Below are 11,366 nucleotides of genomic sequence, written 5' to 3' on the forward strand. Positions count from 1 at the left end.
GAACAATTTGTTTAAAAATTTTTATACACAAGTCTAGGGGTGATATGATCAGTTTAAAGTGGAGAAGCTACAATTATTCTGCCCTATTGTGTCCACTGAGGCACTTTATGAGGGTGGAATTCCACAGCATATGTTTGAGGACCATTTGTCTAATGACAACCCACCTCCCCTTCCTCCTCCAGCCAATGTCCCAAACCATTCCTCTCAGTGTCTTGCCCTATGTCAGTCCCCTCCCTCCACTCAGCATCTCTGTGCCACATTTTCCTCATATGTAAGAAAAGGTGCTTGTTCTGAGAGTTGCCTTCCAGAACTACAGAAAATCACCACCGCCATAATTACTGTTATTGAAAACTAGCCCAAGGGCTCAACTGAAATTCTCAACCATGCACAAGAGACAATTCAGGGCTCCTCATCCCAAGATCTTGTCAAACCAAATGGGTACTGTTTCAAAAAAAAAAAATCAAAACATGGGCATTAACTTAGGTGAAGAGATTGATAAAACCACCTTGCTCTATTTCACAAATGGAACTTTTCAGTTCTTCCACGTAAAAAAGCCAAAGCAGCCAATAACAGCACCTTGTCTGGACATAGTCCACTGGTCTTTCTCCATGGCACAGTAGTCATTGATGGTCAGATCAATGATTCTCATCTCTGGTTGCACATTTGAATTCTCTGCTTGGGGGAAGAGGTGGTTAAAAAAGAAAGTTCTATGACATATAAAGTAGCCCCCAGAAATTCTGATTTAATTTACCTGAGAGGTGGGACCCCTGCGAGGTATCTTAAAAACTTCCCAGATGAACTCATTTATAGCCAAAGTTGAGCACCACTAGTTTAAAAGAATTGCTAGAGCCTAGGGAGATTACTGACGCCATGAACAGGAGTGTCAAATTGTTAAGTCAGCAACAGGAGTCACTGTGTACTTACATCCCATGTGGGATCTGTCCCTAATGTGTTGTCTAATGTGCAGTGAGGCTATAACTAGTACTGAAACAGTATTTTTACACTTTGTGTTTCTGCGTGGGTACAAACTGATGAGATTTTTACTAATTATATACTGAATCGATCTTCTGTATATAAAGATAATTGGAAATGAAAAAAGGAAAAACCTGGTGTTAAATTGGAAATGGCATAGAAAATTAATTAATTTTTTTAAAAAAATATATTATGTAAGATCTCTGTCTTTAATGTACTGTACACTCTTATTTAATGCTATAACTAGTACTCCAACAGTATTTTTTTTCACTTTGTGTTACTATATGGGGGCAAACTGTTGAAATCGTTACCTAATATATACTAAACTGATCTTCTGTATATAAAGAGAATTGAAAATGTATCATGATGTGATTGGAAGGGGAGAGGGAGCGGGAAAGGGGAGGGTTGTGGGTGGGAGGGAAATTTTGGGAGGGGGAAGCCATTGTAACCCATAAGCTATACTTTGGAAATTTATATTCATTAAATAAAAGTTTAATTAAAAAAAATTGCTTCCAAAGTGCAGTACATATATTCATCAGTGTGCTAAAAAAACCTTAGAATACCTTTATATTTTTTCTCATTCTTCTTTCATTTCTTTATATCTTTGAGTATGTGAATATGTGAGGGTATTTCAAGAGTTCCTGGAAATTATCAATTCCACTTTCCATGAATACTTTGAAGCATCACATATGTTATTAGTATATGTATAACAGATCAGTTCAATAGCGAATATAGAATTCATTAATTAATATGTATTTATCTTGTATGCATTCTAAAACAAAGATTTTCTAAAAGCAGTACATTTTCAAAAGTTTCAATCTAAACAATTCATCGGGGAAGTAGCCATTTCGAAATGAGCATTTCTTTAATTATAGTCTTTGTGGTCTGCTGTTAGCTAACTTCTGTATTGTTATTTGCCTTTCATTTGTGCATGTGTCTTGTCTCCCACTGTGGATTTTAAATACATTTAAGGCAGTGATTATATTTCCTGCCTTTTTACTATTTCTTGTATACTTGGCATTGTGTCAGATCCATCAGAGTCTGCCACTTTTAGCTGCTGAGCTTTGGGCAAGTCTTGGTTTCCTCACACAAGAAATACTGATAATATCAGCACCAACTTCACAACACTAGTATGAGGATTAAACTTGAGACAGATCATGTTTAGTTCATCACAAATATTGTGGACTCAATGAAAGTGAGTTTTTATTACTTGCTGAATTAAATTTTTATCTTCCATGCGAATAGAATATCAAGTACCATGCTAGGAAATAAGAGAAAAAAAAATATGTAAAACGTGGTTCTCTTTAAGAAATTTATAGTCTAATAACAACAAACAGATATTTGAACATACCATCACAATGTCACATAGTAGATGATCTGATTAGTGTATGTAGAAAGTGCTATGAGAATACAGCTACAGGAGCAGTAATTTTTCCTAGTACTTTTAAGCATGAATAGGAGTTTTCCTGTAAACAAGAGGCATATGCTTGAAAGAATAGCGTGGTGAACTCTCTACTTAGTGAAGGGTTAATTTTGTGAGTGTAAAATTAACTGAAAACTGATCTTTGTAAAAAATTAGAATGGGAAAGGGTGAGAAAGGAGGAAGAAGGGTAGGAGTATGGGTGGGGGGAAGAATCTCCATGTTCCCAGATTTGTATATACTAAATGCTTGAAGTTCATATTCCTTAAATAAAATTTTAAAAATAAAAGAATAGCATAAGCAAATGCATAGAGCACTAGAACACTAATTTTCAAAGTATGGTCTAGGGATCTTTAGATAATATGAGGCAGCAATCATCATCATAATAGTAAGACACAATTTGCTTTTGTTTGTCTCATTCTATCACAAAGGCACAGTAGGGTTTTCCAGAAACTATATGCTCTATAATAAATTCAATGTGGAAGCAGCAATGAGAATCTAGCCATCTTCCATTAAAGAGAGTTATAAAAATATAAACCAATGCCTTCCTTCTCACTAAGTTTCACTGGTTTGAAGAAATATATTTTACTCTAAAAAAAAAAGTGTTTTATCTACATGTAACAGGTTCATTGTTATTTTTAAGCTCTTTGGGGGTCCTCAATAATTTTTAAAATGGAAAAAGGTCCTGAGACCACTAGTATGAACACACAAAATTGCATGGTGTACTTAAGGAATAAATGAGTATGTGCAGTTAACTACCTCCCATTCTTTTTGGAGGTAGACAGAATATAAATTATAAGTATATACATCACTCATCCATACACAATGAATATGATTATCATATTCTCTTAGCCTACAGATAGAAAATAAAGTATACCAAAATGCTGAGAGGGTTAATGTGAATTTATTGGTGATTTCGAGAAAGGACAAGGGAGCAGATTTAGTTAATCCAGTGAAAGTCACTGCATATAAATTTGCAAACTAAAATACTCCCTGGGCTGAGGTCATGTGTTTAATTTTAGCAAGTAGGGTGAATATGTTTGGGTAGGTATTTATACTAAGCAGCAGACTGACTTGGAGATGGGTTTGACAGTGGAAACAGTGATACAACCTTTATTATTTTCAATGCAAAAAAAATGAACTATTAATGTGATGTTCTGGTGGAGAATTTAAACTCTCAAAAAATCTGGAAATTCAAAGTCATGGTACCCATAGCAACCATAACTCTGCCCCCTTGCATGCCCAGTGTGGAGTATTTTGTATTGCAGTACATGCTGTGAAATCTATGCCTAAATGTGCTATATAGCAGAGTTACAGTTGCTGTGGGAACTGTAACTTTGAATTGCCTGCCTTTTGTGTCATTAAACTTTCAGCTGAAGTATTGCATTAAAGGAGTTTTTTTTTTTTTTCCTCCACTGCATTGCCTCATTTAAAAAAAAAAAAATTGATTGGGCATTTCTTTAAGAAAAAAAAAAAGGAATGTAAATGACATTAGATTTAAATGGTAAGATAATGCATTCTAGCTTCCCAGATATCTACACTGATAAAACATTAGTGAATTCTCACATTTACATATTTCAACCTGCAATAACAAGTCATAAAATAATCCTCTATTTATATACTGCCTTTAATACTGAAGGGTCCCATCACACACACAGACACACAGTAACTGAACCACATTGGACAAGAAAACTCAATAAATATTTAACAGGGCCCAACAAAATTATACAAGCAGGGAAGAAGAAAGCCACTGTCACTGAGTGGCCAGAACATGAACAAGCAGTGAGAAATCTCTCGCTCTACTCTCATTTTTTCTGATGGCATGGGCTCTCTCCTGAACCTCAAGTCAAGGATTTGAAGTCCTCACCACGTTGGATATTCCACGCTCTACTTACCGAGGAAGTATTTCTAGAACCAATGGCAAGAAAAGACTTCAAAAGACCATGTTGTTGAGTTTACTAAGGACTGTACCTACATATTCTAGGAGAGGAGTCAGAAAATTTCTACTACAAAGGACGGGATGGTAAATATTTTAGGCTTTGAGACCCATAAGGTCTCTGTCATAGCTACTCCACTCGGCTATTGTATCACAACAGTAGCCATCATCTAGTAAGCCATCAATGAAAGATTCACTCTAATAGTTTATTTATGAAACTGAAATTTGAATTTCATATCATATTTTATAAATGTATATTATTCCTCAGTCATTTAAAAATGTAAAACAGTCTTAGCCCATAGGCTATACCAAAGCAAGTGGTAGGCTGGTGGGCTGTAATTTGCTGATCTCTGCTCTAGAAGTTTGGGTTGCATTTCATGACCTTTAGACAAGGGTATGCTTCTGAATATTTAACAACTGGTTATTCAGCGTCCAAAAAAAGTACTTTTGTGTGTGTGTGTATATGTATGTATGTATGTAGATCTAAAGATCTAGAGCTATATAAAAGAGTACTTCCAAGAGGCCGGCACTGTGGCAAAGTGGGTGAAGCTGCCACCTGCTGTGCCAGTATCCCATATGGGCGCCTGTTCAAGTCCTGGCTGCTCCACTTCCATTCCAGCTCTCTGCTATGGCCTGGGAAAGCAGTAGAAGATGGCCCAAGTCCTTGGGCCCTGCACCCACATGGGAAACCCTTCCTGGCTCCTGGCTTCGGATAGGCACAGCTCTAGCTGTTGTGGCCAATTGAGGAGTAAACCAGCGGATGGAAGATCTCTCTCTCTCTCTCTCTCTCTCTCTCTCTGTAAATCTGACTTTCAAATAAAATAAATAAATCTTTAAAAAAAAAAAAGAGTACTTCCAAAAGTTTGTTGACAGAATTAAAAGATAATAGATATTTTCCATGAACTTTTTGAAGACCTATTGTATGTGTATATCTAGATCTAGTTGTACACATGTACATGCATATGAACGAGTTTATTACCCATTTTGCTGACATACAGCAAATGTAGCATAGATGTACAAAAGATGATAAAATAGACAACTCCCCATTGTAAATTCATATAGTCAATTTATTCACATAGGGTGCTTTTGCTACTGTTTGTTGAACTCTTGTATCCATAACTAATCTATGAGTCTAACAAGTGAGTGTAGTCCCAATGTGAATATTGGTTGATATTTTCACTTACACTAAGGAGTAAGACCAAAGTGAAAAAAAAACGTTGTATCCCAGAGCATTATTCTTCCATCACGAGTTATTTCTTTGCTAGTATCAGATAATAGCTTTCAAATACTTTCTTTCTCAATTTTTTTGTACTATTCACAGAGTAATTGGCTACAAACCTGGAAACACTTTAAAATTTACTCTGTGTATTAGTCAGGGTTCTCCAGAGAAACAGACCCAATAAGGGGTGTGTGTGTGTGTGTGTGTGTGTGTGGTATGTAGGGTAGGGGGAAGAGAGAGCAGGTTTATTACCAGGAATTGGCTCAGATGTCTGACTATGGAGACTGAGAAGTCCCAATATGGAAATTGCTAAACTGGAGACCCAGGAAAATTGATGAATACTTCCAGCCAAAGTCCAAAGGCCAACAAACCTTAGCAGGTCAATGTTTCAGTTGCTGTCTGAGGGCACTGTTCCAGCTCCAGGAGTCAGGCAGAAGTAGTTCTCTCTTACTCAGCCTGTTTATTCCATGCAGGCCTTCAACTGATCGGGTGTGGCCCACCGATAGTAGGGCGGGCCCTCTGCTTTACTCAGTGTACTGATTCCAATGCCAATCTCATACATACACATACAGAATAACGATTGATCAAATATGTGAGCACCGAATGGCCCATTCAAGCCAACACATAAAATTAATCAACACAGTCTGCAATATTAACATTCTTCCCATCCCTTTCTGAAGTCTAAACAATCAGCAACACACTAAATCAAGGCCCGGTTTGTTGAGTTTGCTGAATTCCACGTTCTCAGTACTCCCACCATGGCTAATTTCAAGCTCCCAGTGTGGAACCAACGGATGTGGAAGAGATTTGACGTAACAAACCACTATAGAGAATTTTGACCATGAAAATACCAATGACATAAATGACTTCAAAAGTACAGATAATAGTGAAATAATTAGAAAGTCAGTTTTTAGAATGCACTACCTTTATTTTTTAATATAATTTACTTCGTTGTGAGCTCATATAATTTAATGCCTAATAATGGGTGTGTTTAAGAGCCAGCTTGCAAAAATTCCTGAAAATGTCATAATCAGCTTTGGGGAGTCCATAGGAACTGGTTCCAGCATACCCCTGGCATAGTATTGTGTAAGCCCCATGGGGAATGTATCACACACACAAACCACCCCCCTCCCCGTCCCACCCAGTCTTTGTGGAAAGCCCACCCAATTTCATTTTGGCTAAGGCTTACTGAAGAAAGAACTGAAACAATCTCACTATTCTTCTTGGTTTTATTTTTCTTCTGAAGTATGCAGATCTCTTTACACCCTTAGTGAATTGCCACATTTACATATTTCAACCTGCAATAACAAGTCATAAAATTATCAGCCTGTGATATGGCAAAATGTTGGTGGAGGCAGCCAAGGGACTTGCTGGGCGCATCCATGGGTTCGGTCGATGACCCAGCACAGGGGGGCTGCCACTACACAGATGACAAGGCTGGGTAATTCTGCCACAATGATCTGAGAAATTCTGACAAAGCCAGAATCAGAGCTTGAGTTTTGTAGATAATTATAGCCATGGACTCCCGGACACAGAACGTCAGTGAAGAATGGTTCCCTTGACTTTCAGTCTCATGATTTACCCACCGTGCCCACTAGTGTGCTTCTAAATAATGAGTTACTTAATGCCTGTCAAGTAACTTTAAGTTGTAAATCACCACATACAAGGCATCATTAACGTCCATTTGAAACTACACAGAGAAATTTTTAGTGAGCAATATACAGCCCCTTGGTGGAGGCACAACTCCGTGTCTGTACATTTTCTTGTCTTCTTTTTTAAAAATCAGGTACGGCAAGATGTTTTAATAACCTCAGATGGCTGGGACGTCTGTTTTTAGTATAACTTTAGATAGCTGTTGCCGGCAATTTCTTTAATGCCACGTTGGGAGTTAGCTGGATCAAATTATTTATTAATATGTGCATCCCAAATGAGTCTGAAGACCAGGGAGGCTGTGAGTCACCATTACCCTTCTCCCAGCACCCTGCCATTGAGATGGAATGGAGTGGCATTCAGAATACACGGACAAGGTTACAATTTGGTCAAAAGTTACACACACACACACACACACCTGCATTGCGTGAAATGCGCGAATTATTATTATTTTTTTTAAAGCAAGCTTAGTTATTTCTGAACTAAGTAACCCATAAATGTCAAGGGCATTGGAAGGGGATGACTTTTTAAAAATTAAGGGGCGTTTGGGTGCGTTTGTGATTGGGGTGAAGAACGGGCCTTGACTTTAATTTACAAATAAATTAGGAAAAATAACCAGACTCAGCATTGCTATTGTAACCGAAAATGGCTCGAGTAAATTTAAGCCAACTTCCCTGAGAATACTTGATTAATTTCAGACCTGGGAGGAAAAATCAAGATAAGATAGGAAGTTTCCAGCTGTACTGAACGCGCAGGACCTTGGGGTTTCCAGTGCCCACAGAGCGTATCACATGACCCCTCTCTGGGCGAGCCCTTTCTCCCGAGTCCCTGCGTCTCCCTCGGCTCTGGCTCCAAGCCCATGAGAAATCTGTCCCCCAACCCGTGCTTCTAAAGCTACCAGCCTTTGCTAGGGGCCCACCCCCACCACAGCCCCGGAGACTGGCGACAAATAAGATCCCCAAATTTAAGATGTAGCTCAACCTTTGACCACTAGAGGTCTCCTAGAAAGCAATGACCCGTATAACCCGGTTTATCCTCTTTCAAACCAATAGACTTGTTGCACTAAGACTTGGCGAGCCTGCTCTGCTGGAGGCTGCCTTATTAATAACGCCACCCACCCCCACCGCCCGTGATGGCGCCAGGCTTGGAGGGGGATGGGGCCAGTCGGTGGCTGACCCTCAGACAGTGCTAGCTTTTTAATCCACGGATCAATCGGCAGCTCTAGGGCGACCCCCTCGAACCCCACAACTTGATCAAGCAAGAGGGGAGAGCGCCCCTAACTCGAGGTTCCCAGGTGGGCAGCGCGGAGCCCCACTGAGTTCCAACCTGAGATGGACAAGCCAAGGGACCAGTGTTCAGAATCACCTACCATCAGGTGCACCAGCAGGGCAGGATCCACCGGGATCCAGCCCCCCATCCCCGCCCCGCCTCGCCCCGCTGGTTCCCCGCTGCCCCCTCCCTCCTCCCTTTTGCCTCCCGATTGCCAGAGTGGCCCGAGCTTTAACTGGGGGAAGAAGATTTAGGGGTTCATTCAGCAGCACTGTTCTGATCCATGTCGTATTTTCTGGAAAAATTAGCGGCTTCTAACTGGAAGAGGAAAGAAAAAAAAAAAAAAAAGTGGGGGGAGGGAGCGCCGAGGGGCAGTAAGAAAGCAAACCGCCAGGTTGAATTCCCAGTCTTTATCAAGCAATTCGCTCACCGATGAAAGAAAGCTGCAGTGGCAGATTCGAGCCACAAGCGGTAGTGTGTAGCAATTAGTAGATAAAATGCTGACTAAAGTGCTAAAACATGAAGTATTATTGTAGCCAAGGTCAAAAATGCTTCAGTTGTCTTTTGCAATTTGGGGGAGGGGAGACCCAGGGGTGGACAGAGAGGTTTGCATCTTCGAACGGACGCCTTCTTTCTTCAAACTGTACTTTTTTTTTTTTTTTACGGTCCTGTTTATTATAGTACAAGCTGCCTAATTATGTCACTGTTGGTTTTTGCAACTAACTTAATCCTCCTGATCCTTTATGAAACGATTGACAGACACTGAATAATGTGTCTACTGCTTCCCCTATTCCCCAGAGGAGTGAGAATAATTTTTAATTTTTTTATCTTTTAAATATGCCAGGTAGCTTAAAAATAGAGAGTTGGATTTTTTGGCTAATAAAACAGCAGGAATATAGGTGTGTGAGTCTAGGTTCCTATGTGCCTGCACGAGAAAGAGCCTGGAAATAATGATCATATAAACATATACTGCTACACTCCCTCCTCTTTTCTGCACAGCAAGTCCCAACTACCAGCTTTTTTTATATATAGATAGATAAATAAAGCAGTTGCTTTCATGATTATAACTGTCCTGAATGGATTGTCTTCTTACAACATTCAATCTGTTTATGAGTATTTACTTTACATTAGCCCAGGGACCCCGCACTGCAGGAGTTTGCCTCTATTCCCCTGGGTGTCGGTGTCTCAAGTCTTACATCTGCTCTGTGATTGATGGAGTCTTGAATCCACGTTATTACTCTCTCACAAGCAGAAATCAAACAGGCTATTAACTACATTACTTCAAAGAACTGTTTCAATACAATCTCCTTATCTTAATTGAAACTTTCTTTGTATGGATATTTGCAACACAGATAATTTACAGGTGCCTATCAAGCATCACATTAAAGAAAAGGTAAAATAGAGTATTTTTTGGTGGGGGCGGGGGGGAGATGGGCTAAACACCATTGTGATCTGTAATTTTAAAAGCTGTTCACAGTATTGGACATGGGATTTGATTTATTAGATTTATTATGTTCATGGAAGTGGGGGTCGAGGTGCTGTAAAAAGAGGGGGAAGATAGCACTGTGATTGTTTTGAAATTCAGCATTCATCTGATTATGACTGCAGATATTAAAAAATATTCACACCTAGATCCCTGCAATTGTTAATATCTCAAAAAACCTTATCAGAGAGATTAGACAGCGAGCAGCCTGATTTGGTACCTACCTAGAAGACACATAGAAACAGGATTTCTAATTAGATGAAACCCGTTACAGACGCTTAGAGACGTACAGCACTAAAGACAGCTGAAGTTGCTTAGATGCTGTAAAGAGCTGTGTCTTTTTAAAGAGAGAGATTTAATGTACAATTGAGGGACACCCTCAGGCATTCTGTTGAGGTTTCCTGCATAAATGCTGCTGCATTGGTCATACAGGAAACTGACTCAGAGTGGATTTCAAATAAGATCTTGTCAAAATACTGCAACTCAAATTTTTTTTAATATAGGATTTCTTGAACTGGATGTATATATTTACCCGAATAGGACAGAGACTAACAGAAGCCTTAGGCATATCGTATCAATTTTTTTGGAAGAAAAAAAAAAACATAGAATGCCCTTCAGTCAAGTCCATTCATATGTTAAAAATGAGCAAAATGGGTTATTCTAATCAAATGTCTGCAGTATGCATCATAAAAGTTAGAGAGAGAGAGGGAGAGGCGCAAGAGAGCTGCTATTTCTCTTTGTAACCCATGTTTATAAAATAGGAAGATCAGATGAAATTTCAAGGAAGATAATTAAAGAGTGATGTGCAAGTCATAATTTGGCTAATGCAAAAGATGGAAGACTGTGAATTGTTACATTGTCGTCGTCTTCCATGGTGCAGAGTTGTGATATTACTTTAAATTATTAAAATAGTTTTCGACAGCTTTCAGAATACCGGCTCTTTGGCATGGGCTTTTATTACTTATTGTAATTGGAAGATCTGCCATTTTCTTTCGTTTATCTCTGTGTGTATAGAAACGAGATAGATCTAGCCTTTTATTACTTCCCCATGTTCTGAATCAAAAATGTGGTTTAGATAATGTTAAGTGCCCTAATTCTTACTGCAGCGGAGGCAGACGTTATGAAAAGGCATAAAAATACACACAGAGGGTCTTTCCACCTCAAGTCACCGAATATGAGGCATTTGTGCTCTGCCGGGTGTATTAACTTCAGCCATGTGAATATAATTTTCATTAAAGTAATCCTGTTTCAACTAGATGCTGTGACTAGAGGTGAAACGTTGCGAAAGCGTTAAAAATAGCTTACTAGTAATTTCAACATCCTGTAATTTTATCACAGATCAAGTTTCAACTGTCATACTATACAGACCTTATTCCCCATATAGTACATGTTTACTTTTTTAGCATGCCAGACCCAC

This window comes from Lepus europaeus, chromosome 17 (assembly GCF_033115175.1).
Source record: "Lepus europaeus isolate LE1 chromosome 17, mLepTim1.pri, whole genome shotgun sequence".
NCBI classification, from domain to species: Eukaryota; Metazoa; Chordata; class Mammalia; order Lagomorpha; family Leporidae; genus Lepus; species Lepus europaeus.